Source organism: Antechinus flavipes, chromosome 2, assembly GCF_016432865.1.
Source record: "Antechinus flavipes isolate AdamAnt ecotype Samford, QLD, Australia chromosome 2, AdamAnt_v2, whole genome shotgun sequence".
Taxonomy (NCBI): Eukaryota; Metazoa; Chordata; class Mammalia; order Dasyuromorphia; family Dasyuridae; genus Antechinus; species Antechinus flavipes.
Window position 1 is genome coordinate 326,974,637 of NC_067399.1, and position 15,205 is coordinate 326,989,841.

A 15,205-nucleotide genomic window follows, 5' to 3' on the forward strand; every position below is an offset into this window, starting at 1 on the left:
ATAATATATGTTTAGATCTAGGATAGCTAGACCACCTTTATTTGCATTGTTTCATTAATTCTATTGAAATTCCTGACTTTTTTTTTCCCAGATGAACTTTGCTATTATTTTTTCTACCTCTATAAAGCAACTACTTGGTAGTTTGATTAATATGCTACTGAATAAGTGGATTAATTGTGATAGAAGTGTCACTTTATTATATTAGCTAGGCCTACTCATTAGCACTTGATATTCTTCCAGTTGATTAAAGCTGATTTTATTTTGTAGCAAGTATTTTATAATTGTGTTCATATGGTTCCTGACTTTGTCTTGGCAGATAGACTACCAAATATTTAATATTATCTACAGTTATTTTAAATGTAACTTCTCTTTGTATCTATTGCTGCTAAACTTTGTTGGTAACATAAAGAAATGTTAATGATTTATGTGGATTTATTTTGTATCCTGCAACTTTTTAAAATTGTTAATTGTTTCTAGTAGGCTTTTAGTTGATTCTCTAGGATTCTCTAAGTATATTTAAGTATATCATTTGCAAAGAGTGATCATTTGGTTTCTTTGTTACCTACTCTAATTCTTTTTTTTTCCTTCTCTTATTAATAAAGCTAACATCTCTAATGCAATATTGAGTAGTAATGGTGATAGTGGACAACCTTATTTCACCTATGATCTAATTGAGGATGCTTTTAGTTTAATATAATTACATACAATGCTACTGATCATCTTAAAGAAAACTGTTTATTGCTATGCTTTCTAATGTTTTCAAAAGGAATGGGTCTTGGATTTTGTCAATTTTTTTTTTTTTGCATCTATTGAGATAATCACGATTTATGTTAGTTTGGCTATTGATATAGTCAATTATGCTAATAGTTTTCCTAATATTGAACTAGCCTTGCATTTCTGGTATTTATTTAAGAATTTTGCATCAATATACATTAGAAAAATTGATCTATAATTTTCTTTCCCTGTTTTGATCCTACCTGGTTTAGGTATCAGCACTATATTTGTTTCATAAAAGGAATTTCTTTCCCTATTTTCCCAAATACTTTTCATAGTATTAAAATTAATTATTCTTTAAATGTTTGGCAAAATTCACTTGTAAATCCATCTGGCCCTATAGATTTTTTCTTAGGAAGTTGATTAATAACTTGTTCATTTTCTTTTTCTAAAATGAGACTATTTAAGTAAGTTATTTCCTCCTCTGTTAATCTGGGCAACTTATATTTTTGTAAGTATTCATTCACTTCATTTAGATTATCAGATTTATAGGCATACAGTTAAGAAAAATAGTTCCTAATTATTGCTCCAATTTCCTCTTCATTGGTGGAAAGTTCAACCCTTTCATTTTTGATACTAGCAATTTGATTTTCTTTCTTTTTTCTAATCAAATTAACTAAATGTTTATCTATTTTGTTAGTTTTTTCATAAAATTAACTTAGTTTTGTTTATTAGTTCAATAGTTTTCTTACTTTCAGTTTTATTAATCTCCCCTTTTATTTTAAATTTTCTAATTTTGCATTTAATTAGGGATTTTTAAATTGTTATTTTTTCTAGCTTTTTTAGATGCATACCCAATTCATTGATCTTTTCTTTATTTTACTCAAGTAATATCCAGAGATATAAATTTTCCCCTAAGATCTTCTTTGGCTGCATCCCATAAATTTTGGGATGTTGTCTCATTATTGTCATTGTCTTAGATGAAATTATCAATGGCATCTATGATTTGTGGTTTCACAGATTATTTAGTTTCTAAATAATTTTTGGTCTATTTTTCCCTGGCCTTTTATAACATGTAATTTTTATTGTATCATGATGTGAAAAAAAGCATATATATATTTCTGTCTTTCTGCATTTGATTTTGAGGTTTTTATGATATAATATTTTTGTATGGGTTCCATGTGCTGCTGAGAAAAAAGTATAATCCTTTCTGTCCCCATTCAGTTTCATCGAAAGGTCTATCATATCTAACTTTTCTAAAACTTTATTTACTTCCTTAACTTCTTTGTTTGTTTTGTGGTTCAATTTATCTAGTTCTGATAAAGAAAGGTTGAAATCCCCCACTAGTATAATTTTGTTGTCTATTTCTTCTTGCAACTCTCTTAACTTCTTTTGGAATTTGGATACTATATCACTTGGTGCATATATGTTTAACATTAATATTACTTTATTAGCTATAATATCCTTTAGCAAGATATAGTTTCCTTCCTTAACTCTTTTAATTAGATCTATTTTTGCTTTTTCTTTATTTGAGATCAGGATTGTTATCCCTGCTTTTTTTTTTTTTTTTTTTGTTTTTTTTTTTTTTTTTTTTTTTTTTTTTTTGCTTCGGCTGATGCGTAATATATTCTGTTCCAATCTTTTGCCTTTACTCTATATGTATCACTCTGCTTTAAATGTGTTTCTTGTAAATGACATATTGTAGGATTCTGGCTTTTAATCCAGTCTGCTATCTCCTTCTATTTCATAGGAGAGTTCAATTCCATTCACATTCAGAGCTAAAATTATTAACTTTGTATTTCCCACCATCTTTTTTTCCCTAAGTTATACTTTTCTCTTTCCTTTCCCCCTTTCTCTCACCATTGTTTTGTTTCTGACCATCACATCCATCAATCTGCCCTTCCCTTTTATAGCCCCTCCCCCTTCTAATTCTTTTCCCCTTCTTCTTCTATTCTCCCTTCTGTTGTCTTCCCCTTTCTTTTCCCCTTTCTCCTCCTACTTCCCTATAGGATGAGACAAGTTTCTATATTAACCTAAATATGTCTGATACTCTCTCTTTGAACCAAATCCAATGGTATTAAGGTTCACACAATACTCATCTGCTTCCCTCCTTTTCCTCAACTGTAATAGATATGTTTGCCTCTTCATGTGATGTAATTATCTCATTTTACCTCCCTTTCCCCTTTTTTTCCAGTACAATCCCCTTTTCACCCCTAGTTTCTTTTTTATATCATCATAGTAAAGTCAAATTATACCTACACTTTCTAAGTATACCCCTATCAAAGAAACAGTTCTTAAGAGTTAAACATATCATCTTTTAATATAGGGATGTAAAGCTTTTAACTTAAAAAAAAAACAGATTTTTTTCTTCCCTTTTAATCTTTTTATTCTTCTCTCAAGTTCTGTATTTGAAGGTCAAAATTTCTGTTCAGTTCTGGTCTTTTCATCTAAAATAAATGAAAATCTCCTATTTCATTAAATATCCATCTTTTTTCCCTGCTTATTTTTGCTGGATGGTTGATTCCTGGCTGCAGTCCAAGTTCTTTTGCCCTCCAGAATATCATATTCCAGGCACTTTGATTATTTAAAGTGAAAGCTGCTAGGTCCTGGGTAACCTGATTTGATTATTTAAGGTGAAAGCTGCTAGGTCCTGGGTAACCTGATTGTGATTCTTCAATATTTGAATTGTTTCTTTCTGGGTTTGGCTGCTTGTAATGTTTTCTCCTTGATCTGAAAATTCTGGAATTTAGCTACAATATTCCATGGAGTTTTCATTTTGGGGTCTCAGGAGGTAATTGGTGGGTTCTTTCAATGGCTATTTTACTCTTTGGTTCTAGGACATCAGGGCAGTTTTCCTTGATGATTAATTGAAAGATGTTTTCTAGGCTCTTTTTTTCACCATAGTTTTCAGGTAGTCCAATAATTCTTACATTATCTTTCCTGGATCTATTTTCCAAATCAGTTGTTTTTCTGATGAGGTATTTTATATTTTCTTCTACTTTTTTTCACTTTTTTTTTTTTTTTTGGTTTTGTTTGATTGATTCTTGATGTCTCATTGAGTCATTCACTTCCATTTGTTAAATTCTAATTTTTAATGGATTATTTTCTTTAGTTAGCTTTTCTATCCCCTTTTGCATTTGGCCAATTAAATTTTTAAATGAATTATTTTGTTAATTGGATTTTTTCCTATTTCACAAATTCTGTTTTTCAAGGCGTTGTTTTCCTTTTCCATTTTGCCAAAACTATTTTTAAGGAATGGTTTTCTTCAGAAAATTTCTGTGTTTTCTTTCCCAAAGCTCTCATTTACTTTCCCCATTTTTCTTCTAACTCTCTTTTAAGATCCTTTTTTAATTATTCCAAGATGGAGACCAACTTATATCACCTTTTGAATTTCTTCTGGAGATGTTTTGTTTTCATAGTCCTCAGGGTTTGAGGTCTGTTCTTTCCTGTCTCCATAAAAGTTATCTATAGTCAGAGCTCTTTTTCCTTTTTTGCTCATTTTTTAGAGATTGAGCTCTATTATTAGAGCAAAGGGGAGATTGTCCCAAGCTTCCTCTATAGGCAAAAGCTTCACAATGCTGGATTGGGTGGGCATCACCCAGTCCTGCTTGTTATACTGGGGTTCAGGGGTTCACTTTTTTCTGTAGTTGTGTTGGAGGTCTCACTGCTAGTCTGCTGATTCACTGGCTTTTGAACCAGGACAGAGTAGCAAATACTGTTGTATTTTGGCTATGAGACTCCCACAAGATTCTCCCAATGTGTGAAGCCTCTCTGCCCTGGATCTCCCTGTGCCACATTACACTGTGCTGTGCTGTACTTGTGCTGGGCTGCAATTCCCCTTTCCCATGCCCTTTGAGACAGACTTTTCCTGAAGTTATTCCACAATATCTTCTGCTGGAAATTTGTTGCACTTCAAATATTTGTGAGTTCTGTCACTTTAAAACCCATTCAGAGTTTTGATCTGGTATTGATCTGAGGGAAGCTAGGAAGAGCTTAGACAAAGTCCTGTCTACTCTCCACCATTTTGCCTCTGACCCCATGACTGATTTCTTTTTTAAAATTTCATATTTAGTTAATTTATCTAGAAATGTATTTGTTTGTTGCTTCTTTGTACAGTATTCTAATTCTTCTCATTTCACTCTTTATCAATTCACATAAGTTTTAACAGAATTTTCTGAAATCATTCTACTCACTATTTTTTAGAGTACAATAATATTCCATCATATTCATATGCACAAACTATTCCCCAATTAATGGGTATTCCTTTACATTCCAATTTTTAGCCACCACAAAAAGAGCTTCTAAAAATAGCAGCAAAATGGGTTTTTATAAAAGACCTTTTTTAAAAATTCTCTTTGGGAGACAGATCTAATAGTGGTATCCTGTATAGTTTCAAATTGCTCTCCAGAATGATTAGATCTGTTCACAACTCTACCAACTGTATGTCAGTGTCCCAGTTTTCCCACATTCCCTCCAACATTTATCATTTTACTTTTTTTTTTCTTATTAGACAACATGATGAATGTGAAGTGGTACTTCAAAGTTGTTTTAATTTTCATTTCTGATTTAGACTATTTAAAAAATATGAGCATAGTTAATTTTGATTTCTTTGTCTGAAAACTACATTTTTCATTTACATTGACCATTTATTAACTGGGGAATGATTTACAAATCATTCTTACAAATAAGTATTCTTATAAAATTGACTCCATTTAATATATATTTGAAAAATGAGACCTTTATTAGAGATACTTACTATAAAAATTTTCCCATCTTTCTACTTTCCTTCTAATTTTGGTTGCATTGGTTTTGTTTGTGCAAAACCTTTTAAATTTTATATTAATAAAATTATCCATTTTACATTTCATAATGTTCTTTATATCTTGTGTGTTTCCAAATTCTTACCTTATCCATAAATCTGATAGGCAAACTATCCCATATTCCCCTAATTCTTCTGTGCATTTTATATGTTACAATTGCCTTGTAATTTTTGAAATCACTTGTTATCTCCTATTTTTCTCATTTTTATGGTTATGTTTTAATATTCATTGCTATCTAATAGAGACAAGTCTACACTACTTTTTTCTCTCTAATTATATCTGAACTTATTTGTAGCCTTCTTGGTGGGGGTGAAGGGGAGAAGGATAAGGGGAAAGAAAGAATAAAGTAAAAAGCCCACAGTAAAGAACAAAACAAAATTTCCAATGAAGCAAAGAAAAAAAGCAGCTCTGAAGACAATGTATAGCATTTATTATATAGCCTTTCTTAAATAGAAATGTATTTCTTTATATTTTGAATCCTCTCATGTTCTGCCATGCACATGATAATTTTTTTTCCTATTTTGTATTTAAATTTAAAATAAATAAATAAATAAATACACATAAACTATACATTCTTCTTTCAATTCTATCTTCCAGTACTTTCATTTCATTTTTAAATCTCTTGTTCCATTTCTTTGTGGAAAAAAAATTCTACTTTTTTTCTTTATGTTCCAAAATTAAACTTATAGTCATTTTACCATTGGTTCCTTATAGATATAAATTCCTTAATTTATTAATTTCTTTGACTTTAGCTCCTGAATTAGTACTTTAGGCCACATTTCTCTCCTGTACTGTTGGGTATGGTGATTGACTGGGTATAATTTTGCTCTTGATCCTCCTGGATCTTTGAGGTTCAAAGAACTGAATCTTGAGAATTCTCCCTCAAGACAAAATGTGATTTCATAGGTCTTAAGCTTTATCTTTTAAAATCTAAGCATTATGGCACTCTGCTGGTTGTTGATTGTCAGCTGATTCTCCCCAGGACTCCAAAGGTCCATATCCTGGGCTCTTCTGATCACTCTTGGGAACTTTCTATTCTTTCTACCTCTGAACTGAAGCCCTACAGTCTACATGTACTGCATCACTGCTTATGCTTGCTTTGTTTCAGGCCCAATTTCCCATCACCTTTAGATATCTGGCTGACTTATGCAGTTCTGGCTTCAAAGAAGAAACTTATTGGATTTCATCATCATTATTTAGTCTGGCATGAAATTCAAGGCTTTGCTGGAATAGATACAGGGGAGTTGGGTAGCCAAGCTCCCTTTCAGGTGTTCATCTTGGCAGGAAGTCTTATTTAATATTATGTATTTTTTAAATTAATGTAGCTAGGTTGTACAGTGGATAAAGTGCTGGGGCAAGAATCAGGAAGATCTGAATTCAAATTTAACCTCAGCTAAGTCACTTAACCCTGTTTGCCTCAGTTTTCTCACCTGTAAAATGAGGTGAAGGAAATTACAAACCACTCCAGTATTTTTGCTAAGAAAACCCCAAATGATGTGGAAGAGGAAGCAATTTGTGACCAAAGAAGAACTAGAGATCATTACTGATCTCAAAATAGATAATTTTGAATATATTGTTAAAAAGTTTTTGTACAAACAAAACTAACGCAGACAAAATTAGAAGGGAAGCACCAAACTGGGAAAACATTTTTACATCCAAAAGATATGGTAAGGGCCTCATTTCTAAAATATATAGAGAATTGACTCAAATTTATAATAGTTCAAGTCATTCTCCAGTTGATAAATGGTCAAAGGCATGAACAGACAATTTCCAAATGAAGAAAATCAAACTATTTGTAGTTGCATGAAAAGGTGCTCCAAATCACTATTTAACAGAGAAATGCAAATTAAGACAACTCTGAGATACTACTACATATCTGTCAGACTGGCTAAGATGACAGAAAATAATAATGACAAATATTGGAGGGGATGTGGGAAAACTAGGACACCAATGTATTGTTGGGGGAACTGGGAACGGATCCAACCATTCTGGAGAGCAATTTGGGACTATACTCAAAAAGTTATCAAACTGTGCATACCCTTTAACCCAGCAGTGTTTCTACTGGGATTATATCCCAAAGAGATCTTAAAAGAGGGAAAAGGACTCACATGTGCAAAAATGTTTGTGGCAGCCCTTTTCATAGTGGCAAGAAACTGGAAACTGGATGGTGCCCATCAGTTAGAGAATGGCTGAATAAGTTATAGTATATGAATGGTATGGAATATTATTGTTCTGTAAGAAATGACCAGCAGGATGATTTCAGAAAGGCTTGGAGAGACTTACATGAACTGATGCTGAGTGAAATGAGCAGAACCAGGAGATCATTATACACTGCAACAAGACTAAATGATGATCAATTCTGATGGGCATAGCTCTCTTCAACAATGAGATGATTCAAACCAGTTCCAATTGTTCAGTAATGAGAGAACCAGCTACACCTAGAGAGAAGACTATGGCAACTGAGTATAGACCACAACATAGCATTGTCACTCTTTCTGTTGTTTGCTTACATTTTATTTTCTTTCCCAGTTCTTATTTTTCTTCCTTCTTGATCTGATTTTTCTTGTGCAGCAAGATAACTATAAATATGTATGCATATATTGGATTTAACATGTATTTCAACATATTTAACATGTATTGGACTACCTGCCAGCTAGGGGAGGGAGTGGAGGAAAGGAGGGGAAAAATTTGGAACAAAAGGTTTTGCAAGGGTCAATATTGGAAAAATTATCTATGCATATGCTTTGTAAAAGCTTTAATTAAAAAAAAAGAAAATCCCAAATGAGATCATGAAGAGTCAGACACTACTGAAAAACAATAACAAGGTGATAAAGTAAACACAAAGTTGCCAAATAAAGTAGTCAGGTGGGAAATGAGTAGTGTGTTGTGAAATTCATGCATACACCTTCCAATCAAAGGGGTAAGAGGTAGTAATGAGGAATCTTAAAAGAGCTCAAAATTTCCAAGTGAACATTCAATATTCTTTCCCAAGAATTGGCAAGGACAATTTTCACACAAGAACACAGAAAAGTTCACAAGAACATTAGAATGTTGGAAGAGGGGCAGCTAGGTGGCGCAGTGGATAGAGCACCAGCCCTGAAGTCAGGAGGACCTGAGTTCAAATCTGATCTCAGACACTGTCTAGCTGTGTGACCCTGGGCAAGTCACTTAACTCCAATTTCCTCAGCAAAAAAAAAAAAAAAAAAAAAAGAATGTTGGAAGAATATTAATCCTTAAATTATATTAGTTGCATCACAGATTTTAATACAGAGATGAAATAAAAAACCAGTAACTTATTATCAATTAGAGATTGATCAAAGGCAATTGAAAGTAGTATATATTAACTGATGGCACAGCCATTATCAGGAATGATGTAAACTTTAACCAGATCATCCTATCTCTATTGTCAGGAATGATGTGAACTTTAATTGAATCCATCTTATTCCCATTGTCAACCATATCACACACACACAAAGGGAGGGCACATTCCTAGAACTCTCTTGTTAGCATATCTAAGGCATACTCAACTTTCAGGTTATATGGGGGGAGACAGTGGGCAGAAGAAAGGCTGGAGTGGGAAAACTTCAGCAAAGTATTCCTTTTATTCCTTTCTAATTGATTCCCTATCTTAATGTCCACAAAAGATATTCCCCACTTTTTCTTCCTTGCTCAAACCTACCAAATTTCCCCTTACTTTTTTCTTTTTGCTAAGACACCTTTTATTTTACTGAAGAAATTGAAGCCATTCTACTTCAGCTCCCTCTTCTTTTCTTTTCATCTTAAAGTCCCTTAGCAACATCTTGATCTTTCTTTCTTTCCCCAAGTCTCTGACAAAAAGTGCACTTTTTCCTTATCAAAGCTACTCTGTTCACATGTGCCATTGATCCTATTTCCTCCCATCTTCTCCAGCAGATTGCTTCTTCAATTAACTCCTTTATCAAATCATCAATCTTTAACTATCTATTGGTTCCTTCCTTACTGCCTTTAAACAGGTATAAGTCTGTACTGTCTTTAAAGTTCTTTCCCATCTATCTCCTCAAGCAATTGTCCTTTATTCCTCCTTTTCTCAACCAAAGTCCTTGAAAAGATTATCTACATTCACTTCCTTTCTGATTTCTGATCTTATCATTCAATTGAAATTATTTCCAGGTACCAATTGTGACTTAACTATGGTTAACCATCATCCCTTCTGGATATTTCCTCCTCTCTGGGTTTTTATGGCACTACTTTCTCCTGGTCCCTTTCCTGTCTGATCCTTCCTTCCCAATTTCTTTTGATCACTCATCATCATGTCTCCTAACTAAGAGTTTCTTGTAGATCTGTTCTAGGTCTTTTCCCCTACATTCTCTTTTATAGTAACTTCATCAGTTACCATTGACTTAACTATATGTTAAGTCAATCTCTATGTATCTCTATGTATTTAACTCAAAGATGTGAATACATAAATAGATATGTGTGTATGCATGCATGCATATGTATGTAAATGTATATGTATGTCCATATATACTTTTATATATGTGAGTGTACAGTATATATGAGTACAAGTTTATGCGGACATACATATAAATGTATATTTGTATATGTATGTGTGTGTATGTATATATATCTAGTCCCTGAGCTTTAGTTTCATACCACTATTTGCTTATTGGTAGTTCCAACTATGTTCTAGAGACATCTTAAATTACAAAATGTCTAAGCCTGAACTCATTACCATCATCAACACCATCGTCCAACCCTTTTTTCTTCCAAACTTCTTTATTTCTGACAAAGGCACCACCATTCTCTCAGTCTCTCAAGTTCATTACCTCAGCATTATCCCCATTTTCTCACTTTTCATCACCCCACAAATTCAATAAAAAAATCTATAATTTATGACTTCAAAACCAACCTCTTCTCCTCATGCAAAAAGCTATTACTTTAGTTCAACTATTACTTCTCACCTAAATTATTACAATTATCTTCTAACTGAATCCCAGCTCAAGTCTCTAACCTTTCCAGTCCATCCTACATATGGCTGCTAAAGTGATTTTTATCCTTAAACAGAGATCTGACCATGTCACTCTCCTAATCAGTAAACTCCAGTAGCCTCCTATTGCTTCAAGAATAAAACACATACTTCTCTGTTGAGCTTTTAAAGCCTTATATAACATGGCCCCAAACTAATTTTTCAGGTTCACTAGGGCATTACTACCTGTGATTGCATCACACTCTGCAATCTAGCCCAATTGCCTTCTCTGCTCCTCACACAGGAGGCTCCATCTCCAGTTCCCCCTCCTTGCACTGGCTACCTCCCATTCCTGGAATGTACTATCTCCTTGCTTCCTCTCCAGAGTTCCTCTCTTTCTTTAAGATATAACACAGACATCATCATCTGCATGAAGCCTTTCTAGTATTCCCTCAGCCTCTAGTACCTTCCTCACAAACTAACATATTTAACTATGTTAAATGCTTGCATATATTCACTTTAAATTTATGCTCTAGTTATTTATACATTTTTGTCTCCTCTACTAGAATCTCATTGAAAATAGTTCATCCTTGAACACTAAATTTCAATTATCAAAGAATAGCTATTATGATTGGTCATTACTGTATATGCTTGCATTTATTCACTTTAAATTTATGCTCTAGTTATTTATACATTTTTGTCTCCTCTACTAGAATCTCATTGAAAATAGTTCATCCTTGAACACTAAATTTCAATTATCAAAGAATAGCTATTATGATTGGTCATTACTGTTTTCCTGGAGATGATTTTCCATGGCCAAACTTGGTAAAATCTTTACTAACAGAAATTTCTGCATTAATACCCATATGTTTAGAGAGAATATATCATGGATGACATCTCCAAACTCCCATTGCAAAAATTCCTGCATCATCCTGCATATCAAAAATTTTGGTCAGATGAAATCTAATGACAGATTTTCCTCTGGACATTATAGGGCCAAGTTATTAAAATAAAACAAACATGAACACAAAAATGTTTTTATTTCCCTAGACATTTTTCTAAAATCAAACGAACCTCTGGGTCAGGGTCCCTTGAATTCTAACTGAAAAGTTCTCAAAACCCCTAACAATAACATGAAAAAATAGTGACAGATGATGGTATTGTCAAGAAAATAGCTGTCACTTAATTTATGACACACAGCTGTGTGTGTGTGTGTGTGTGTGTGTGTGTGTGTGTGCGCGTGCACGTGTGTAACTAAATTTACAACAAATACCAGTAAATAAGATTTCTCCAGGGAAACATACAATTCAGAAAAAGTCAACCAAGGGAGCAGAACTATACTGACCCTGCCTCAAAGAGATGTCACATGGTTCTCTTGTTCTCCTTTCTTCCAAAATATAGAGCTATATTACTGTAATATAATTGATCAACCTAAACATAAAGCAAAAAGTTGTGCTCTCCTTGTTTTTCTATGCTGTTCTCTAGGCATCCTTTAAGTGTGAGAGTCTGTAACCTCCATTAGGGATATTAGTAATAGGTTTTGTCTTCCTATCTTTTCAGAACTATGCCTCCAGATTTGAGTGTTAATTGTAAATAAGATCAATCTTCTTTATTCATAGTTACAGCCTAATGAGACTGCACATTTGCAAGGTTATTTAAATATCCAAGAATATAATTTTTATACTAAACTCATTACTCTCCAATTCTGCCAGTGAGGAAAAAGAAGAGAAAAGAAACAATAATTAAAAAGCATTTCTCCTCAGAAAGAAACATTCTGTCTCAATCAGAGAAATGTCATATTGTCTGTACACACCATTAAGATGCATACAGAAAGAATGGCTCCAGACCTTTATGCATTTCCCTAAAATCTTGGCCAGACAAAGAAATTAATTCTAAAATGTACGTATTAATAAAAGTTAAATAAACTCATCTTTCTTTACAACTAAATAGAGTAGAAAGAATGAGCTCAGAATTCTCATGGTATATTGGTTTTGGAAGAGAAGAGAAGCTGTGAACAAATTATTGCTTATAACCCTGATCAATAGCTCTCATATCTTTATGCACAAAGCACCAAATGTGGCCTCTTCTTCTTTTCTTTTTGGCTTTTGAAAGAGAATGTTTATTATGGAATACAGTATAACACAGTGAAAAAAAGAATAGCACAGTTCACTGGGTACGCTCATAAAGACCTACTGGAATTTTCCCAGTGTTATTATTTCAGAAGATCTGGAAAGTTCCCAACATTTCTGATAAAGGCAACATGGTTCATTTAGAGATAGAATCCCTCCATGTTACCTTCTTGTTTCTTATAAAGTACATTTTTTTAGATTTTTAAAAAAAGTTTTTATTTGTACTTTTATTCTACATTTTTTTTTAGCACCATCAGACCAGCTTCTGTACAAATTGCTTTGATATCTCTTCTAGACAAGTCATCTTTAGCTATGATCAAATCACCTAAAAGTTAAACATCATCTGCCAAAGTCATTCTGCTTGTATGAATCTGTAATATGAATTTGTTGGTCTTTTCATCTGGTGGATGAAACTCAAATTGCTGGTCACTGTGGCTGGTCTGATTAGTTCTGAATCCAAAATTTCTATTTGGTTTGTAGCTATAGTCATTTTCACATCTTCTCTAGAGTCAAAACCATCAATTCAGCAATTTCAACATTGTTCACTGAATTTCTCTTTCTTCTCTTTAATATCTTTTGGTTCCAATGGCATCAGTTTCATTCATGAAGACAACAGATAGAAAGTGTGCCTCAGCTACTCAGAACAATTCTTGAACAAGTTTTGACCCATCTCCTAAGTACTTTTATATAATTTTAGAATCACGAATTTTGAGGAAGGTACTGAAGTTTGGTTTGCTACAGCTTTAGTTAATAAGATATAACCTGTTCCAGGTAGGCCATGAGAATAACTCCTTTAGGTGATTTAATGCCCATTTCCTCATCATATAAGGATAAGAAAGAGGAAGCTCCACAGATTGTTTAATTTCTTGCACATCCTTATCCAATCTATTAAAATCAGGCTATGTCTCCTGTGGAGCTTTCTCCACTTTTATGACTGTGGTGAGGGGATTCATGTCATCTATCAGAACTCCTTTCACAACATGAACTTTATGGTTGAGAATGACATACAGTTCTAGTCAATTCTTGTCCATAAATGACAGAATGTTGACTTACAGCTCTTGTCCCACTGAAGTCAACACAATGCCATGATTATCATCACTAACCTCCTCCAATGAACATTGGGGTCCCTCCCAGGTCATCTAACTTTGATTTTTTTTTCTCCCACTTTTCTTCCATTAATTGCATTCATTCTTGATAATTTTAAATTCTCTCCAGTTTAACAATTTTAACTTGCATTAAGCCTGAGATGTTACCAGTGGCGATTTGCTGACCAAATCTTGTGCCTTTGTTTTATTTCTCTTAATCATAACTGAAAATTCATATTTCATTTTCTTGTCCTCATCATTTTTCTGGTTACCCCCAAGACTATGTCCACTCTCTGACTTTGACCCATTGTGCTCCCAATTCCCCAAGTCTCCAAATGTGGCTTCTTCTAAGTTCAATTGTCATCTTAAGTTTCTTTAAAGATTATTCAGGGCAGCTAGCTGGCAAAATGAATAGAGCACTGGCTCTAAAAGCAGGAAGATTTGAGTTCAAATCTGGCCTTATTTAATACTTCCAAGCTGTGTGATCCTGGGTAGGTCACTTAACCCCAATTGCCTTGCAAAAAAAAATTAGTCATATTAGGTTTTACTAATTATAGTTTCTCTTATCCCTCTTAATGTTCTTACTGGAGATAGTAAAGAAATACAATATATCTTAAATTTACAACACATTTCAGTACAATTTTCTCTTTTCCTATTTTCTCTTCCTACTTGCTTCTATTTGTTAGGTGCCTACTCTGTGTAAGGCCACTCAACATTCATTTTTCATGACTCAGCTTAAAAGAGTACATGGACTCCTGGAAGCCATACCCGGGTTTTAGTCCTAAATCTGTGATTGGCCACTAACGTGAGCTTGGCCTTAGCTATTTTGTGTCTGAGTTTTTATACTAACATGGAATAATAATCCTTGTCCTATCTCCTTTACAGTTTTATGAGATTACAATAATTTAATTTACCCTTGGAGAAGCAAAAATCCCCCTACAAATAAAGTAACCAAGAAATATTATCGAATATCAGACAAGAAGCAAAATCAAAAAACTAAAGAGCAGTTAGAAAATTTTAAAATAAAAAAGTGAAGAAGAAGAAGAAGGAAGATGACTACAATATCTCAGATTCTTAGTAACAGGAAATAATAACAGGAAATAGTAATAGGAAATAAAAGGAAATAAAGTGAATGAGAAATATTTGACTGGCAGGGAAACAAATGTAAGAAGACAGCAAATTTGGATAAAGGAATAAGTTCAGAGGCATTCTGGTAAATATTTGAAAATCAGTTTTTTTAAAAAATGTACACAGAACACATTTTTAATTTTAATCTGATTTATTAACATTCTCAAATCTAAAAATCAACAAAGCAATAAATCAAAATGATAAATAAAACAATAAATTGATAAGTTAAATAATTTGCAGTGATACCTGATTTCTGATAAATGCTCTCACTGAAAATTTAATATTTGTTCTGGGAGGTCAGTATGAGCTGGTTCCATCTCAGCTCCGAATAAGTTATATAGAAAAGGAATATTGTCAAATGAATCAAAGGTTTATTTACTCACA

The 15,205-nt window shown here is 33.1% G+C and overlaps 1 pseudogene; it reads right to left on the reverse strand.

The window, feature by feature from the left end:
* Window positions 1–13,174: 13,174 nt before the first annotated feature.
* Window positions 13,175–13,747, reverse strand: LOC127546669 (26S proteasome regulatory subunit 4-like; annotated as a pseudogene).
* Window positions 13,748–15,205: the final 1,458 nt, after the last annotated feature.